Below are 19,395 nucleotides of genomic sequence, written 5' to 3'. Positions count from 1 at the left end.
CAGGAAAGAGCCTGGAAGTCTAAGGAAGATTCTGAGCTGAAATTGGGAGGATTCCTGATTTCTAGCTCTTTAAATATCTCTTCGAACCTTCTGGGAAGTGGTTTTTTTAAGCCCTCATCGTATCCAAAGACTCTGTCAGCAAACGTTTAAACCTTATCTCCTTTTGTAGATGAGAATGTAAATACATTGCCTGGACAACGAATCCTTTATCTGAAAGCGTTGATCCAGGAATAAAAGGTTTTAGTTCTTTTGCCAAACATACCATGCTGGCAGGAACCCATTGCCTAGTCTTTCTAGAATTTGATTCCAGATTCCAAGCCCAAAATTTCACTCGTCATTTTGGTCCTTTAGTACCAAGAGAACATTGATGAGGAGCAGTTCCATCTTGTCAGAAACACGAATCTGAGGCCCAAATAGGGATCCCATTGTAATTATAAGATCTAGTCTTGTCGTATAGAGGTATTGTATAAGATCCCGAAGATCTTAATGCTCTGCTATCTCCAATTCCTTTATAGAGACAGAGTATATAGCCTTTTACTGCGTTCTTTGATAGCAGAAATATACAAAGGTGATTCTTCCCTCTGAAAGGGAAGAAAAAACCGCTATGTGGTTCACAGAGGGGGTATCGGAAGAGGAACAGTTTCCTCATTCCTCTAGCACGATCCTGCAGTAATCATATATCTTATTCATGACTACTGTCATTTACCTTGAAACATCCTCTCATTCATGTCCACTTCTGGTCAGTCTGCACGCAGACAGACTCAGAGTGGAGAGGTTGTTAAGGTCCATTTAAAAAATAGATGCTGAAAGAATATTCAGACTGTCTTGGAAAAGACTTCAAAAACTTGCTGTGAGAAGAACGTGACCTCTGTGAATCCAACCTCTCTAAGTCTAAAATGAGGCATAACGTATTATCCTCTTCTTCAGACGCCCTTTGTCTTACATTCTGTAAAGAGTTTTATATTTTTAGGGGAAAAAAAGACTAAATTTTATTCCCCTTTCTATAAAATAAAGATGGCGTAGATTGCTACCTCTCTCTTATATTCTTCTTCCGTCCTTGTGCCTGGGCAACAAGAGAACGGAAAATTCTATCATCGTTATTCAGCAAAACAACAAATTATTATTATCCTATTCTCCTAATAAATGATCCAGGATCGAGGAGAATCATTCAAGATTCCTATCCTAGGACATCAGGCCGTAATGTACAGTTCAAATACTTGAAAAAGCCTCTCACCCAATACTGAGAGCTCTTACGAGTCTTTTCCGTACCAAAACATTACAAGGTCTCCCTTGTTATATGTTTACATAGGAGTAGGATAATATAACATCCTGTTAATAACAATGAAAGAGGAGAAAGAGAGAGCTGCATGGTTCAAGGGACTAGCCGAAACGTGCAATAAAAAAGGGGTTGCCAAGGTCTTTCTAAAACCTGCACCCAGATTAACTTATGAGTCCGATATATTTTCTATCACTTGTCTCATAAGGTTGAGGAAAGCGAGAGACTTCTAAAGATATCGGTTCTCTTCACCATGTAAAGGTCTATAAGCAGAACCCACTTATCCTGACACGTACTACGTTTGCCTGTGCGATATCTAGAATAATTGTCAGTAGAGGGTTGATCTGGCAAAGCAAGTTTCTCCCAAAACAACTTTTCTTGCAGGAAAGAAGTCGCTCACGCGACCCACTATATCACCTGACATGAGAAGTCTGTTCTTGTTAGAGACTTCCGCAATTTCAGTTAATCCTGACAAGGGCCACGGCTGCCTGTGCGATAACTTGTGTCCCTGTCAGGAAAAAACTGATCTTGTGTCAGTTCTCAAAGAGGAAACTCTTGGAAAGTCTGTCTCCCCAAATACTGAAGAAATTGGAGATCCTGATGTCTTGCGGTTGGGGCCTGGTTGGCGCCTGGCGCTCTGGGAGGGTCGCGCTCTGGATCGTCATCGCGCCTCGCAGCGTCCTCGAGCTTGGCCTGGTGCCTCCGCGTCCTGGGAGGCGTCACGCTTTTATGGCTGGCGTTCTAGCGCCTTGCAGCGTCTCCTTAGCAGCCTGCCTGGGTGCCTTCGCTCCTGGGAGGCGTCACGCTTCTGGCTGGCGTCTCGCGCCAATTGCAGCGTCCTCAGAGCTTGCCTGGTGCCTCGCTCCTGGGAGGCGGTCACGCCTCTTTTTTGAGTTGGAGCGTCTTCGCGCCTCGGCAGGCGGTCTCGCGGCTGGCTGCGCCTCGCCTCCGGCGAAAAGGCGTTCCCGCTTAGGCTGGCGTTCTTTTCTTTCGCGTCCTCCAGCGTAACCTGCGTGCCTTGCCTTGGCGCCTCGCTCCTGGGAGGCGTCACGCTTTTGGCTGGCGTCTCGCGTCTCGCAGCGTCTCGTGCTTGCTTGGCGCCTCGCTCCTGGGAGGCCGTCACGCTTCTGGCCCATTACTTTGCAACCGTGGTCAGGAAATCTCGATATCAAAATAAGAAGAGGTGCTGTAAGAATCCTATAATTTTACAGTACTTCCATAGTTGGATTTTCTTCTCAATTTCCTCTAATTCGAGTATATCGGAAGGGGAATTATTCTTTCCTCGGTTAATTCTTCCGTATCCCCCCCCTTTTTTCCTGAACGAGAAATATTTTGGCTAGCGCCTCCTACTAATTATCTTTATGTTATGTGCCAGAACATCTGTGTCTTTATGGTACCCGACATCCTTTCATATGTTAATTCCAAGTTCTTCTTATGAAAAACTATATATACGTAGTATAATCCATTCAGGGAAACCATTCCCCACTAAAAGAAATAATTTACCATTAAGACTCATACAACTTCTGCCGCAATATCCGATTCTAATACGGTTGTGTTGTTTCTCGAAAGACTTAACCATAGCGTAGTCTTGAAGTGAATCTCTAATACATCTCTCTTCTCACTAAGTATGTACTCTAATAAGACATGCTTTCGTAAGTATGAGTTAAATAATATAATTTTTGTTCTGCTGCATTAGAATCCTTTAATCATGTATCTACGGTAAACAGCATTGAAAGGTTGTAATATCTTTCTTATTGAAAGCTTCCTAACAAAAGGCAGACAATATTTTTATTTATGACAGCTTCAGTATTCCCTCAATCCGAGGCTAAGACCACGATTGTGGGGAAGAGATACGGTTAGTTATCCCATTCCGCAGGAGAGAGAGCTGAACCGACCACTCACGACTGAGAACAACATGGTACTGCCGCTGGTCTCTCTCTCAATTCAAAGCGAAAGCAGTTTTCGAAAGCCGACTGGCCTTCCCGTTTCCAGAGTGCCAGTTACTACATTTAATAAAGGAATCTATAAAATTTTTATCGAGCTTCAGGAAGTTTTATACATATAAGCATAATTAAGGCGAACGAGACTTCGACAAGTCTAGAAACTAAATAGGTGTCGTCTAAACAATCCTTTTTAACAATTTCTTCTAGGAAAGTCCTAGAAGGGTACTGGTAATTCATGGAAACCTCTTCTAACACGAATAAAAAAGTTTCAAATCCTACTCTCAATTCACCAATAAAGATTTGCTTCTCCGATCACTTCTCGAAGACACGAAAGCATCATATAACTTATACTCTAGCGTAATAGAATACTCTATAATACTGTTACATTAAGGTAAACCGTATTAAATTAGGAAATTTTGTAAGGATTTCACTTGACCATTATAGCATAAAATTTCGGTATGTGAGTATGCCTTGCCATACCGTTAGCCTAAGGCGATTTGTCCTAAGCATGGTAGGAGCTAGAAGCTTAAAAGTCATATATATGCTTTATCACTCAACGATATCCATATAATTCATTCGATTGACAAATAATCTAAATCGTTCTAATCAGAATAGTAGATTCTATATCTAAAAATGTACCGATGGGGAATCTTATGTTGAAATAACAATTTCATACCCCCATGGGATAGCGTTCTCGTCTAGTTGCGAAAAAAAAAAAAATGTTCGAACAATGACTATCACAAATGTTATCGAATGATCTCAAATATTAGAAGGCGCTAAATCGTCGCCTGATTCGAAAGGTGGATCGATTAAAGTCATTCATTTTGAATAATTCTACCAGAAGGCATTATACGAGGATCTTCGTCAAATTCACTTCATTCGAAGTTCTCCTATCCATCATGGAACAGTAGGCATAAAAAGGGAGAACACTGTTTTAGGATGCCTTTCCAATGGCTATCCCCCTGGCAGTCTGGGGGGAGGCGCTCTACAGAACCCAACCTGCCGAGGGGACGCCTGACCGGTGGGGATTCTCAGAAACCTCCTTACAGTTTTCAACATTATTCCTTCTCCTCTGGGTCCTGAGAGCGAGACAGAGCGATCAGACGCACCCTCCATTGTAATGGGGGAACACATAATTCACTTCTTACGTTCTAAGAGTTCGTATTTGAACTATATCCAAAGTCTACAATTTGCAAATATGATATTGTAGATTCTGCGGAGTAAGAAGGTGATGAGAATGCAACAACTACTAGTACTGTTACTACTATAATTGCTCGTTAACACAAGAGCTAATAAAGCTTCTAAAGGATAGTTACTTTTCTGACTTCCCAAACTAGGAAGAAAGATATACATTTCTCAATCAAATCTAACACTTATTTGTATTAATGAAATAATATAAGTAATTCCCTTTCATGAAAGTATATTTCGTGAAAGTGCATGAGTGTCTACGAAAACGAAAATTCGGTAGTTACACGTCACTAATCTTCGAAATTTTCGAAGTTAATATTATAAAAAAGTTAACAAAGCGTTATGCCGAACCAAAGATCCATTACTTCCCTGTAAAAGTTAGCTCAGACGATCAATGGCGATGAAACATGAAAATCCATCAGGAGGAACTGCAAACGTTGTTTTACATTCGAAGCGACAGAAAAAATATGAATTAGAAAACGGGTATGGTTCCTATTCCCGCCACCCAGCGGCGGGGGGGTAGATCACCTGACCTACCTGCTGCGTGTGCCGCGAAATTCGAATTTCTGTCGGGGACGACGGAGTAATAGCTATGTATATATCTGACGGGTAAGTTGAATGTATAAAAATGGATCCGTCACGTCATCAACGGGGCTGACGCCACAGTGTCACTCTGACTCGAAGCGGCAGCAGACACTGGCCAGATGGCCGACTGCTGCTATCCACTGTATAGATATCTAATGTTATGCTGTACATTAATGTACCGCATAACATTAGATATCTTCATTATACAGGCGGTCCCCGGGTTACGACGGTTCCGGCTTACGACGTTCCGAGGCTACGACGCTTTTTCTTAAATATTCAATGGAAAAATCCGTCCTGGGTTACGACGCTTGTTCCGAGGTTACGACGCTGACGCTTCCGACGCTCCGAGTTAACGACGCTTTTAAAAAAAAACGCATACTATGATAAAAATCCTTTATAGTTTAGCACAGTATATTAATAAAAATAAGTTTCTGGTTAGATTAAACAAAACAAAAAAATTTTGAGATTATGATGATTTTCGACACTTTTTTATGTTGTATTTTTCTATGTTTTTAGTGACGCCTCATATGCGGAACTAGTTTCCCGAGCGAATGAATACATACTAGTTTACATATAACAGTCCAAAAGCGCAAATAATGAAAAATCATTGCTTGTTTCCAGTAATAATAACAAAACGAAGTTTCTGGTTAGATTACAACCGCAAATTCCAAGTATCCAAAGAGAGACATTATCCAGTAATTTGATCAGAGAGAGAGAGGAGAGAGAGAGAGGAGGAGAGAGAGAGAGAGAGAGAGAGAGAGACGTCTTCCGACGCTCCGAGTTAAGGACGAGAAGAATGTTCGTTTCGTTTAAACGGCCTCTGACTCATGCCAGTAAATGTTTTTGTTGATACTAATAATATAAGCCTATTTAAAGATACGTTTACTTTAATTAGTCTATATGATACGTAAATAGTAATCAACTGTTCTTGTAGCCCTCAATATTTGGCAAAATCGAAGTATCCAAAGAGAGACATTATCCAGTACGTAATTTGATCAGAGAGAGAGAGAGAGAGAGAGAGAGAGAGAGAGAGAGAGAGAGAGAGAGAGCGCTTTGGCAAAACAATGGTCTCGGGGGTTTTTATAGCTTCCTTCTGCTTGATGATCGTGGATATTGTAGAAGGATTTCGACCATACTCGTTTGCCAAATCGACGATACGAACGCCACGTTCATGCTTTGCTATAATTTCATGTTTTGCTTCCATCGAAATCATTTTCTTGGGTTTTTTTCTTATCACCTGCTTGTCTTTAGCTTTGAGACCCATGGTTAATAATAAAATAGACAAAATAACACGAAAAATAGGCGCAAATACAAGAACTAAACAACGACGTGTTTAACATGCAGCAACCAACAAACAAACAGACTGATTGCCATTTATCGGTCGCCTATATAACTAACACTCATCGCAAAATCGTATCTCAAAATATTTCGTTGTATATCAAAGCTTGTATTTTCGCAAATTTCTGTTGTATCTCAAAACATTCGTATATTCGGGCAATCGTATGTCAAGTTTTCCAATGTAATTTGATCAGAGAGAGAGAGAGAGAGAGAGAGAGAGAGAGAGAGAGAGAGAGAGAGAGAGAGAGAGACACTTTGGCAACAATGGTCTCGGGGATTGACGTAACGTTTATTTTCTGAAACAGATAGGACAGAGAAATGACAATTTGTCGAAAATTGCATTTTTTCCTAACTATACAACCTGAGGTCCTTTAACAATAGGAAGGTAACTAGCGGCAGCTGGGACGGTCGTAAGCTTCGAACAAAGGGGAGAACGGTAGTTAACTGCTTGTCCGATCGTGCGCGCGCGCGCGCCCTGAGAGGTGAAGAATCACTTTTGCTTTGAGGCCCATGCAAAAAGTTGCAGAGTGAGGGGTGGCATGAGGTGGGACTATATGTAAAGGACCTCAGGTTTGTATAGTTAGGAAAAATGCAATTTTCGACAAATTGTCATTTGTTCCGATACGTAATACAAAACCCTCGGTCCTTTAACAATAGGAAGACTCACTTCTTGGTGGGAGGAATCTGAGTCTTTTGGTGAACAGACTGGTGTTCATCCAACCCTGGAGTGCCCTCCCATGGTCGTAAGAGCAAGGGAGGGATACCCAAAACCTCTGTCCGATTGATCGGGGTGTGCACCGCAGGATCAATGGTCAGACCTCTGGGCCAAGTACTAAGAGAGAGGCAAGCGTATCTCTTCGTACCAGCAAGCAAGAACTTGTTCCTGTTTGCAAGAGACAATCATAAACAAAATGATGGGTTTGTCTCAAGTTGGCATCCACTTCCTCCCCTTGTTGGAGGAAGTGGTGGATATTTACTCCTATCCCTACTGAAAGGGATAGGATGGTGCTCTATTGAGTAGCTCACCTGCATCTCGTCCTTACCCAGCAGGGTGACGACCGTGTCCCTCTACCCAGAGTAGAGGAGGAAAGAAAAAGATGGGAAGAGGAGCCAGTCACACTCTCATTCCTCATCCATTCTTACGGTCACACCAGGACTCGATGCTGTTCAGCCTGCGAGGGTCTGGGTTAAACTACACAACGTGTTTGAGCAACCACCACGGTTCCCAAGGAAAAGATCCAAGGAACTGTGGGCAATATCCTGAAGGTAGAAGGAGGTGCATGCGGTCCGGTTGGAACCAGGCGCCTGCCTTCATTACCTGCGCCACGGAGAAGTTCTTGCGGAACGCGAGAGAGAATGATGAAGAGGCGTCCACACTCATCCTGGGTGTCGAGTTTCTTCAGACAGCTCCGTCGCGCCTTCACAGGACAAAGCAGCATAGCCTTCGTATCGGAGGCGGTGAAGTCCATTAGGGAGGGTATTGTGAAGGACTCGAACCAATCGTCAGTTACCGAAGGGTTCTGAGTCTTCGCTACGAAGATCGGTACGAAATCGAGCGTCACAAATGCCCCATCCCTTTGTGCTTGACTTCTCAAGAGAAGTCATGCAGTTACCTAAGACGAAAAGAAGGGAATAGTCGTAGACCTATCCTCTTCTCGACTTTTGGTTATTGTACAGTACTCATACTGACAAAGCTATTAAGACGAAGTAATGATTGCTCTGGAACAACCGAACTAAGTCCACAGCATAGTTCGTAACTGACTCGGGCGCTCTGACAGCTGCCAACTGACTGGTTCGGAATCAGTAGAGGCAAGTTGTCCAAGCATCCGGGTAAGTCACGTGACCTTCGCCCTTTAAAGAGTTATGCTGAGAGACCAAACAAAATGACAATTTGTCGAAAATTGCATTTTTCCTAACTATACAAACCTGAGGTCCTTTAACAATAGGAAGGTAACTAGCGGCAGCTGGGACGGTCGTAAGCTTCGAACAAGGGGAGAACGGTAGTTAACTGCTTGTCCGATCGTCTGCGCGCGCCCGCGCACGAGAGGTGAAGAATCACTTTTTTGCTTTAGGCCCATGCAAAAGTTGCAGAGTGAGGGGTGGCATGAGGTGGGACTATATGTAAAGGACCTCAGGTTTGTATAGTTAGGAAAATGCAATTTTCGACAAATTGTCATTTGTTCCGATACGTAATACAAACCCTCGGTCCTTTAACAATAGGAAGACCTCACTTCTTGGTGGGTGGAATCTGAGTCTTTTTGGTGAACAGACTGTGTTCGTCCAACCCTGGAGTGCCTCCCTGGTCGTAAGAGCAAGGGAGGGATCCAAACCTCTGTCCGATTGATCGGGGTGTGCCACCGCAGATCAATGGTCAGACCTCTGGGCCAAGTACTAAGAGAGAGGCAAGCGTATCTCTTCGTACCAAAAGCAAGCAAGAACTTGTTCCTGTTTGCAAGAGACAATCATAAAATGATGGGTTTGTCTCAATTTGCATCCACTTCCTCCCCTTGTTGGAGGAAGTGGTGGATATTTACTCCTATCCCTACTGAAAGGGATAGGATGGTGCTCTATTGAGTAGCTCACCTGCATCTGTCCTTACCCAGCAGGGTGACGACCGTGTCCCTCTACCCAAAGGTAGAGGGAAGAAAAAGATGGGAAGAGGAGCCAGTCACACTCTCATTCCTCATCCATTCTTACGGTCACACCATGGACTCGATGCTGTTCAGCCTGCGAGGGTCTGGGTTAACTACACAAAGTGTTGAGCAACCACCACGGTTTCCCAAGGAAAAAGATCCAAGGAACTGTGGGCAATATCCTGAAGGTAGAAGGAGTGCATGCGGTCCGGTTGGACCAGGCGCCCTGCCTTCATTACCTGCGCCACGGAGAAGTTCTTGCGGAACGCGGAACGCGAGAGATGATGATGAAGAGGCGTCCACACTCTCCTGGGTGCGAGTTTCTTCAGACAGCTCCGTCGCACCTTCACAGGACAAAGCAGCATAGCCTTCGTATCGGAGGCGGTGACGTCCATTAGGGAGGGTATTGTGAAGGACTCGAACCAATCGTCAGTTACCGAAGGGTTCTGAGTCTTCGCTACGAAGATCGGTACGAAATCGAGCGTCACAAATCCCCATCCCTTTGTGCTTGACTTCTCAAGAGAAGTCATGCAGTTACCTAAGACGAAAAGAAGGGAATAGTCGTATGACCTATCCCTCTTCTCGACTTTGGTTATGTACAGTAATCATACTGACAAGCTATTAAGACGAAGTTAATGATTGCTCTGGAACAACCGAACTAAGTCCACAGCATAGTTCGTAACTGACTCGGACGCTCTGACAGCTGCGACTGACTGGTTCGGAATCAGTAGAGGCAAGTTGTCCAAGCATCCGGGTAAGTCACGTGACCTTCGCACCTTTAAAGAGTTATGCATGAGAGACCAAACAAATAAAATATTTGTTAGTCACCGATGCCGGACGGCGCGGCGATGATTCTCTTAATGCATAAGCTCAAAAGGCGAAAGTCAATTGCCTTCAAAAGACCGAGGTCCCTGATGGCAAGAAAATCTCATAGACGTTGAATCTCAGCTTAAGGAAGAAACAACACTATGTGACGTTGAAGACGAAGGTAGGCAATGAATGCAACCTACGTCTTCCAGCTGAATCAGAGAGAGGAATCTCAAGATTCTAAAACCTGTGCTTACAAATGACTTGAAAACGCTAACCGCCATTTCATTGCTGTCCGTTGTGCAATGAAGCGGGGCGTTCTTCAGTAATGAAACACAGGGGAGAGCCAAGCTTGAAGAACTGCTTCTCATGGGCTGAACGTTTGGAAGTAGAGCTGGCAGGTGTGGGAGTAGGCGATGTCTTTCAATACATCTGCTAATCCGGGGTGAACAATGAACAATTGTACACCTCCGAATACAAGATATTTTGAGGACAAACTCAGATTCCGCAAAAATCATTCGCATTATCGGGATACGATGCAGCAAGAGACTATTACAGAATTCTGTTACCGTGCGGTAAACAGAAAGATGAGAGTTGAATAGATATCTCTGTTTTAAAATTCTCGCAATACCGAAGACGATGAATACTAGCGTTTCTCAGCAGTAGATGGTCATTCATGTATGCGAGAATCCCCGTTAATCAGAGACTTAAGTCCGTGATTGTTGGGCAGAGATACGGTTGTTATTCAATCAAAGCAGGTGAGAAAGACATAAACAACCGTCTATCTCAAAGCGGCAGCTGATATGAAATGCCTCGGGCAATTCAATACCGAGTAGCTGTCGCTGACTCGTCATCCTGAGTTGCCAAGTAATCCTTTCCACGAAGGAATGCGTTCGGCTAGAACCACCGAGCATAAAAAGATATGCTCGAGCAATTATATTTAAGCGAAACGAATTTCGGTAAATATAAAAGCTAAAATGGTGTTGTTGTGCAACACCATAAGTATATAAAATTGAAACTGGAAACTCCTGGGAGGTTGCAGGCAACCCGGGTTTGCAGTTCAATTAGAATACTTTTCGTCTAAGTCGCAATCCGTAGAATAACCAGGATATGCGCCTACCCCTCGGACCATTCAACTGCTTAGCAGAATCATGTCGCGAGGTTAATATACGTAGTATATTTGTAGGATTCTGAACAACGATCTCCATCCTAAATTCTTTCCTTCAAGAAAACAAAATAAGGATTGGAGATCGACCACCTTCGTTCTCTATTAAAGAGAGTGAAGGAGAAGTCTTCCTCGAAGGAAAGCTTCAATGGTGAACAGAATACTAAGACGATAGTTCCAGCCAACTGGATATTCCCGTCCGTTCTTCTCTATTCCAGGTTGGTCGCCTACTGTGAGATAGTCTTCTTTCAGCAGCAGTCTTCTTCCTAATGCTAGAAATTCCAGGAATTCGAGCATAGGCGAGGTTCCCGATTATCGTGTAACATATCGGGGATTCTCGTCTCGCTCACTTTGGACCGTGGTCTCGCCTAAGTGTTTGGAGATCGTAAGAAACTCTAAACACTCTGAATGCGCTAGAAATTCCGTAGAATTCTAAGCAGTCTGCGAAACCCCCACCGAATTCGTCAAACGATATCGGCTGGTGGTCCTCTCGATTCCCGTAGAAATCGAGAATGGGGCAGGATCCCTCCTCACGACCGGGGCTTACGTCAGGTAGGACCCGAAGGTCCCCCCTGGTAGCGCAGTCCCCAACGTGGATCCTACAGAGAAATCTCTGTAGGATCCTTCCCCTTTCCCTCGTAGCCGTAAGGAGAGAGGGAATGGGGGAGGAATTGGATACTCGCTCGCCTTCCCAGTGGAACTAGCAGTTGGAGAAGAGTAGGAGCAGCCATCGCCTTGCGGCGATGGCCTCTCAGAGTCTGGGAAAACGTATCGTCAGGAGAAAACGTTTTTCCCGAGGAGGGTTACGAACTCTTCACTGTAGGTAAGGGTCTGCCGCCACTGTGACGTGTCGTGGGTGGGGGGCTGATCGACACCTGACAGGAGAGAGCCGATACCGTCCTCCGACTCATTCCAGTCCTCGTCGAGGTCGAAACCTCTCAGGAGGACCGAAGGAGTATTTAATACGGTGTCCGAAGACACGTAGAAACGCCGCTGTCGCAGTAGAGGAGGTGGAAGTAGCTTGATCGACCGGCCAGAACTGAGAGAGCCTTCTTGTCCGGAGACGAGAGACTCTGATTCAAGACAGAATCGGTAAGCTCCGATCGCGGCATACCCACCGTCGGTTTGGGTTCCCTCTCGGGCCCCAAAACGACTCGAGCAGAGACATGGGCTCTGCTGGTGGGAGCGGCGATCCTTCCCCCCGTCGTTGTGCTGACGAATCAGTGCAATAACCTGGGTAAAGTTACTCTGAATCTCGGAAGTTACAGCGTCTTGAGGAGTAGGACCGTCCAGTCCTCCAACAAGAGCAGCTCCCAGGACCCTCCTCCTTCAGAAGAAGGACCAGCAACAGATCCCTGACGGTTGCCTCCAATCACTTGCGCGTACGTCCTGGTTGGTCCTAGACCAACCTGGCACGTGCGGCGTCGTGACGGATCGTGAGCGGCGCATCTCTCACGATCACTCCTATATACCTAGCTCTTCCTGGCGTTATGCCGAGGAAGTTGAAGGTATCGGAGAGACAGAACTGACGCTACCCCACCCCCCTCTCCCCCTGACGGTCGCCTCCAAGTCACTTGCGCGTACGTCCTGGTTAGGTCCTAAGACCATACGTGGCACGTGCGGCGTCGTGACGGGATCGTGAGCGGCGCACCTCTCACGATCACTCTAGCTACCTCGCTCTTCCCGGTGTAGCCCGAGGAAGTTGAAGGTAGTGGAGAGACAGACCTGACGCTCCCCCCCGCTCGCTGGCAGGACCAGCGTACGTGGGGGGCTGCAGCCGATCACCAACCCGCGGTGGGATCGATCTGCAGGCCTGGCCGTGCCGCTCACCTGTGGCGAGCGGCTCGACTGAGCACGTCGACCCCGGTCCCGTGCGTCAGACGAGCTGCTGCTGGTCACCGTATCCGCCCGGTCCCTGTGGGAGCGGCGGTCAGGTGACCTGCAGAGCTCGCTTTCGCCGTGAGACCCGGTGAGCGTCCTCCGGCGCGGCACGTCAAACCGCTGGTACCAGCCGAGGCTGGTACCGTCGGTCGAGGGGACCTGGGGGACCTCTTCCCAGCCTCAACCCGTGGCCGGTCAGAGACCGTCACGTCCACTCCGAGGTACCGGCTGGTCGCTGCGAGAGCGGCCGCTGGCCTGGCGAGAGTCATCCTGAGCGGCTCTCGACAGTCTTCTGCTCCGTGCCTCGGTCATGACGCTGAGCGAACTCAGGCGTCTTAACTTTGGCTGCACGGATCACCGAAGGAGATCGTACACTCGGAACTTCTCGCGGACGAGAAACCGAGCCGGTACCTGGCTTAGCAGCAGAGCTGCCAAGACCAGGCGAGGGTGTACCAGCGGTAGCCAGCACACCCTTGGTCCCGCTCTTCTTCTTCTCAGAAGGGAGACGGGCCCCGTTCCCGAAGGAACAGGAGGACCAGCAGAAGAACCCCCCCGTCACACCGGAATGTGACGAGCCCTTCGAAGTTCCCGAAGGAGTCTTCTTAGGGGGAAACAAAACACGGTTACCAGCTGGTCGCTTAGGGGGGGGAGGCAGCCTTCTTCTTCTTCGGCTTATGGGCCTTAGAAGTCGAAGGGGAAGAGGCAGCAACAGACGAAGATGACACCTTCCTCTTCTTCGTCAGCTCACGCAGGACAGTCGTCAGGTCCTCCATCCAGGCCGGAGTCGGGCCTATTGCCGAAGCAACACGGCCCGACTGCACCTGTCCGGAAGGAGGGCCTGGGACTGGGGAAGACACACCATGGGCAGGACCAGCATGGACCGGCGCAGGAACCAGGAGCGACAGGAACAGCAACCAGCTCAGGAGCGGCAGGAACAGCGGCAGGCGGTAAACACAGAAGGGACAGCCAAGCCAGTAGCGGGAACCACATCAGCGACGGTACGGCAGGCCCAGCCATCGCCTCGTAGAATCATCGGCAGCCAGCGTGGTACTGGCGGCCGTCCAGGGGCGAGCTGCTGGAACAGCGGAAGTCTGGGGCAGGCAGGCAACACGAAGAAAACACAGGCGGCGGCGGCATACCCCTCCTCGGTACGGCGGCGACCACCGGCCCTAGAAGCGGCAGACGGCGTCACCGACACAGCATGGGGAGTGTAGACCAGCGGGGGGAAGCAGCATAAGCGGCCCGTGAAGGTTGTAGTGGAGACCACTCCAAGGTCACCGCCCCAGACCTCGCTAGACTCTGCAGCAGATCGTGGATGCTAGGCACGCCCTGCAGCCGCAGTGGTCCATACCTGTCCAAGGTCGTCTCCCACGGCTGTAGCACCTGCGGTAGCACAGACAGATTAGTAAGAGGGGTTCCCTCACGCACGGGGGGGGGAGACATGCCCCCACCCCGAACGGAAGGAAGACCCCAAAAACAAAATACGAGGAAGCTGAGCGGGGGCGGGGGCAGGAAAGAAGACGAAGAATCGGATACCAAGGGAGTCCGCGGGAGAGCTTTCCGACGACTTCCTGGCAGACCTTTCGCTTCCCCTACCCCCGCACAGCAGTGAAAGTAATATGAAAATGAAACAGAATACTGCACTTGCGATTCACTTCATAGAACTTAAAGAGGGAAAAATCAATTCCCGGTAAGAGCGGAAACTTGATCCATAATAATATGATGCTATCATAAATATATATGAAAATGAACAATACTGCACTTGCTATTTTCACTTTCACAGCAATAAATCGTAAGGATTAATTCCCGGGTAAGAGCGGAAATTGATCCAAAATTAAATTTGATGCAATTAATAAATGAAAATGAAAAGAAAACTGCATTGCGAATCCACTTTCATTGCATTCTATTCATACAAATAAGAGGCTCTTGCCGAGCGCAATCAAGCTCTCGGCAACGAACGCACAGGGCAAAAATATAATGAAAAGAGTACTTACATCTTTCAATTACACACTTTCGCCCAAAATACATGACTCGGCGTGAGTGCGCCCGCCCTCGGCACGAGACATAATTCAAGGGTTCAATTCATGAAAAGAGCGGAAATCGCCGTCTCATCTACGGCGATAGCGCCATGTTGATTCATAATTAAGTAATGAAAATGAAAACAGTGTACTTTTTACAGTTTTCTTTATTTTCAAGTCAAACCAAACCATTGAGTAGAAAACACAATATAACAAAGCATACGACGATGAACCGCGGGCAGAGAGCGATGACGAACACGTCCTTCACACCCGCGGAAACCGAAAAGCAAAAGTGATTCTTCACCTCTCGCGCGCGGGGCGCGCGCACGATCGGACAAGCAGTTAACTACCGTTCTCCACCCCTTGTTCGAAGCTTACGGACCCGTCCCCAGCTGGCCGATAGTTACCGTTCCTAGTGTTAAAGCGACCGAGGGTTTTGTATTTACGTTATCGGAACAAAAAAATATTTGTTAGTCACCGAGGTGCGGACGGCGCGGCGATGATTCTCTTAATGCATAAGCTCAAAAGGCGAAAGTCAATTGCCTTCAAAAGACCGAGGTCCCTGATTGGCAAGAAAAATCTCATAGACGTTGAATCTCAGCTTAGGAGAAACAACACTATGTGACGTTGAAGACGAAGGTTACCAGCTGGTCGCTGCGAGAGCGGCCGCTGGCCTGGCGAGAGTCACCTGAGCGGTTCTCGCCAGCCTTCTGCTCCGTGCCGTGGTCTTGGCGCCGAGCGAACTCTGGCGCCGAAACTTTGGCTGCACGGTCCCTCCCGAGGGAGAGCGTACACTCGGGATCTCCCGCGAACGAGAGACCGAGCCGGAACCTGGCGTAGCGGCATCGCCGCTAGCACCAGGCGAGGAAGTACCAGAGCTAACCGATACTCTTCTGGTCCCCGTCTATCTCTTCCTTACGGAAGGGGAGGGGGACGGGCCCCGCTCCCGAAGGAGCAGGAGGACCAGCAGAAGGACCCCCCCCCCCGTCCCCACCGAGGTGTGGGACGGGCCCTTAGAAGTTCCCGAAGGCGACTTCTTAGGGGGGGGAGGCAGCGCCTTCTTCTTCTTCGGCTTATGGGCCTTAGAAGTCGAAGGGGAAGAGGGCAGCAACAGACGAAGACGAAGATGACACCTTCCTCTTCTTAGTCAGCTCCACGCAGGACAGTCCCGTCAGGTCCTCCATCCAGGCCCGGAGTCGGGCCCTATTGCTGAAGCAACACGGCCGACTGCACCTGTCCGGAAGGACCTGGTGGGACTGGGGAAGACACACCATGGGCAGGACCAGCATGGACAGGCGCAGGAACCAGGAGCGACAGGAACAGCAACCAGCTCAGGAGCGGCAGGAACAGCGGCAGCGGTAAACACAGAAGGGGACAGCCAAGCCAGTAGCGGGAAACCACATCAGCGACAGGTACGGCAGGCCCCAGCCATCGCCTCGTAGAATCATCGTCAGCCAGCGTGGTACTGGCGGCCAGTCCAGGGGCGAGCTGCTGGAACAGCGGAAGTCTGGGGCAGGCAACACGAAAAGAAAACACAGGCGGCGGCGGCATACCCCTCCTCGGTACGGCGGCGACCGGCCCTAGAAGCGGCAGACGGCGTCCACCGACACAGCATGGGGAGTGTAGACCAGCGGGGGGAAGCAGCATAAGCGGCCGTGAAGGTTGTAGTGGAGACCACTCCAAGGTCACCGCCCCAGACCTCGCTAGACTCTGCAGCAGATCGTGGATGCTAGGCACGCCCTGCAGCCGCAGTGGTCCATACCTGTCCAAGGTCGTCTCCCACGGCTGTAGCACCTGCGGGGTAGCACAGACAGATTAGTAAGAGAGGGGTTCCCTCACGCACGGGGGGGAGACATGCACCCCACCCCGAACGGAAGGAAGACCCCCAAAAAAACAAAATACGAGGGAAGCTGAGCGGGGGGGCAGGAAAGAAGACGAAGAATCGGATACCAAGGGAGTCGCGGGAGAGCTTTTCCGACGACTTCCTGGCAGACCTTCGCTTCCCCTACCCCCCCCCCCCCCCGCACAGCATGAAAAGTAATATGAAAATTGAAACAGAATACTGCACTTGCGATTCACTTCATAGAACTTAAAAAGGGGGAAAATCAATTCCCGGTAAGAGCGGAAACTTGATCCATAATAATATGATGCTAACATAAATATATATGAAAATGAACAATACTGCACTTGCTATTATTCACTTTCACAGCAATAAAATCGTAAGGATTAATTCCCGGGTAAGAGCGGAAACTGATCCAAAATTAAATTTGATGCAATTAATAAATGAAAATGAAAAGAAAACTGCATTGCGAATCCACTTTCATTGCATTCTATTCATACAAAATAAGAGGCTCTTGCCGAGCGCAATCAAGCTCTCGGCAACGAACGCACAGGGCAAAAATATAATGAAAAAGAGTACTTACATCTTTCAATTACACACTTTCGCCCAAAATACATGACTCGGCGCGAGTGCGCCCGCCCTCGGCACCGAGACACAATTCAAGGGTTCAATTCATGAAAAGAGCGGAAATCGCCGTCTCTACGGCGATAGCTCCATGTTGATTCATAATTAAGTAATGAAAATGAAAACAGTGTACTTACAGTTTCATTTTCAAGTCAAACAAACCATTAGTAGAAAACCCAATATAAACAAAGCATACGACGATGAAGCGGGCAGAGAGCGATGACGAACACGTCCTTCACACCCGCGGCCGAAAGCAAAAGTGATTCTTCACCTCTCGGGCGCCGCGCGGGCGCTTGCGCACGATCGGACAAGCAGTTAACTACCGTTCTCCCCTTGTTCGAAGCTTACGACCGTCCCTAGCGGCCGCTAGTTACCTTCCTATTGTTAAAGGACCGAGGGTTTGTATTACGTATCGGAACAAGTGTTCGTTTCATTAAACGGCCTCTGACTCATGGCAGGAAATGTTTTGTTGATACTAATATATAAGCCTATTTAAAGATACATTTACTTTAATTAGTCTATATGATACGTTAAATAGTAATCAGCTGTTCTTGTAGCCCTCAAGATTTTGCAAATCACTCCAGGTTGTACATAAAACTTCAAGAATGTAGTGTAACCAGAGGATTACAATAGTTTTTACCTTCAAAACAGCATTCTTTTATGAAAATAACTCCAGGTTTGTACATAAAACTACAGGAAACAACATGTAGTGGTTAACCTAAAGGATTACCAAGTAAGGTTTTTATAACTTTTTATTAGTTTAAGACATATTTCCAAGCGTCGTTCCGGCTTACGACGATTTTCGGCTTACGACGCGTCTCAAGAACGGAACCCCCGTCGTAACCCGGGGACTGCCTGTACAAGCTTTTAAAGAATCTACGAGTTTAATTTGTCACCCTTCAGTCCATTTCCTGCATGGATCTATGTGGCAGTATCCCAAACACCCACAAAGACGAGGCGGGGAGGAGGGGGGATGGCCTGGCCAGACCGGGGAGATGGGGTGCGAGCCTCCACAAAATGCACTAGCAACCCCTCCAAGGACGGGGTACTCCCTAGTCCAAGCATCTTCCAAATCGCCGCCATTTTGGACACCTCCGACTCTGGAAGAGAAGAGATTGATGAAAAAGCCTCCCCCTTCTCGGGAACCAAATAAACTATCGAGGAAGAAGGGGCTACATTACAAACATTACCCTGGCGGTCTCCCGATGCTTCCATCGACGAATCAATGGAAGAAAAGGAAGGAGACGCAGGGACAACGCTACTATGAGGGCTGACTACTGCAGGAGACGAAACATCGGGAAGAGGCGCAAAACCTTCCCAAGTAGGAAGAGTCGAAACCCTCTGATGTTCTCTCTTGCCATAAAACGACCTCCAATGCTCCTTAGGCCATGCCCGGCATTCCGTGCAAGGATTCGTAATGGTACAAAAATTAGAACGACACCTACTGCACGTGATGTGAGGGTTGGTTGCTGCCGAAGCCAAAAAACTAGAACACAGAAAACCTGGAACTCCGGGGCACATACACTGACGCCGAGAAGGAGCAGAAGCAGCCATAATACCAGCCAAACACACACACACACACTAAACAGAAGCAAAACGGACAATGAACCGGGAAAAGGCCAAGAGAGCTTAACATGACTCTCGCCCAGGCAGTCAAAAGAAAGACTGATGCGTGATCATAGGTGAATGATCTTCGATCATCCTTCACCCGATCTATGCATGCGTTGCCAGATATCACAAGATTCCTTGCTTTCATCTGTTTTTTTTTTTTTTTTTTTGGGTTTTTTTTTTTTTTTTAACCGGATCCAGCTAGGCTCTAGAAATTATCCTATTGTTAAGATCAAAGGTTTGTTCGCGTATGAACAAAGAGCAGGCTAGCACAGGGTACCAAGCACTCACTAGGACCAGTAACAACCCTACCTATGGTGGACCAACATCATCGCTTCCCAGAACCTGGGAAGGGCTCTTCTCACCTGAGGAAGATGAAGAGGAAGGCAAGGAATAGGAAGGAAGGAACAGCTTGATGACAAAGAGGAGAAGGAAGTAAAACAGCACTTAAAACTTCTTTGCTTTGCCCTTTGCCTTGCTCACCTACAG

The 19,395-nt window shown here is 47.6% G+C and overlaps 1 protein-coding gene across 4 annotated transcripts in view; it reads right to left on the bottom strand.

Annotated features, from left to right (window-relative positions):
• LOC135204826 (mediator of RNA polymerase II transcription subunit 22-like) overlaps positions 1-19,395 on the bottom strand; it is a 127,528-nt gene that overhangs the window by 40,342 nt on the left and 67,791 nt on the right. The gene's annotated exons all lie outside the window — the stretch shown is intronic.

This window comes from Macrobrachium nipponense, chromosome 47 (genome assembly GCF_015104395.2).
Source record: "Macrobrachium nipponense isolate FS-2020 chromosome 47, ASM1510439v2, whole genome shotgun sequence".
Taxonomy (NCBI): domain Eukaryota; kingdom Metazoa; phylum Arthropoda; class Malacostraca; order Decapoda; family Palaemonidae; genus Macrobrachium; species Macrobrachium nipponense.
Note: the sequence above shows the minus strand (reverse complement) of the source record. Positions and strands in the feature narration are given on the sequence as shown.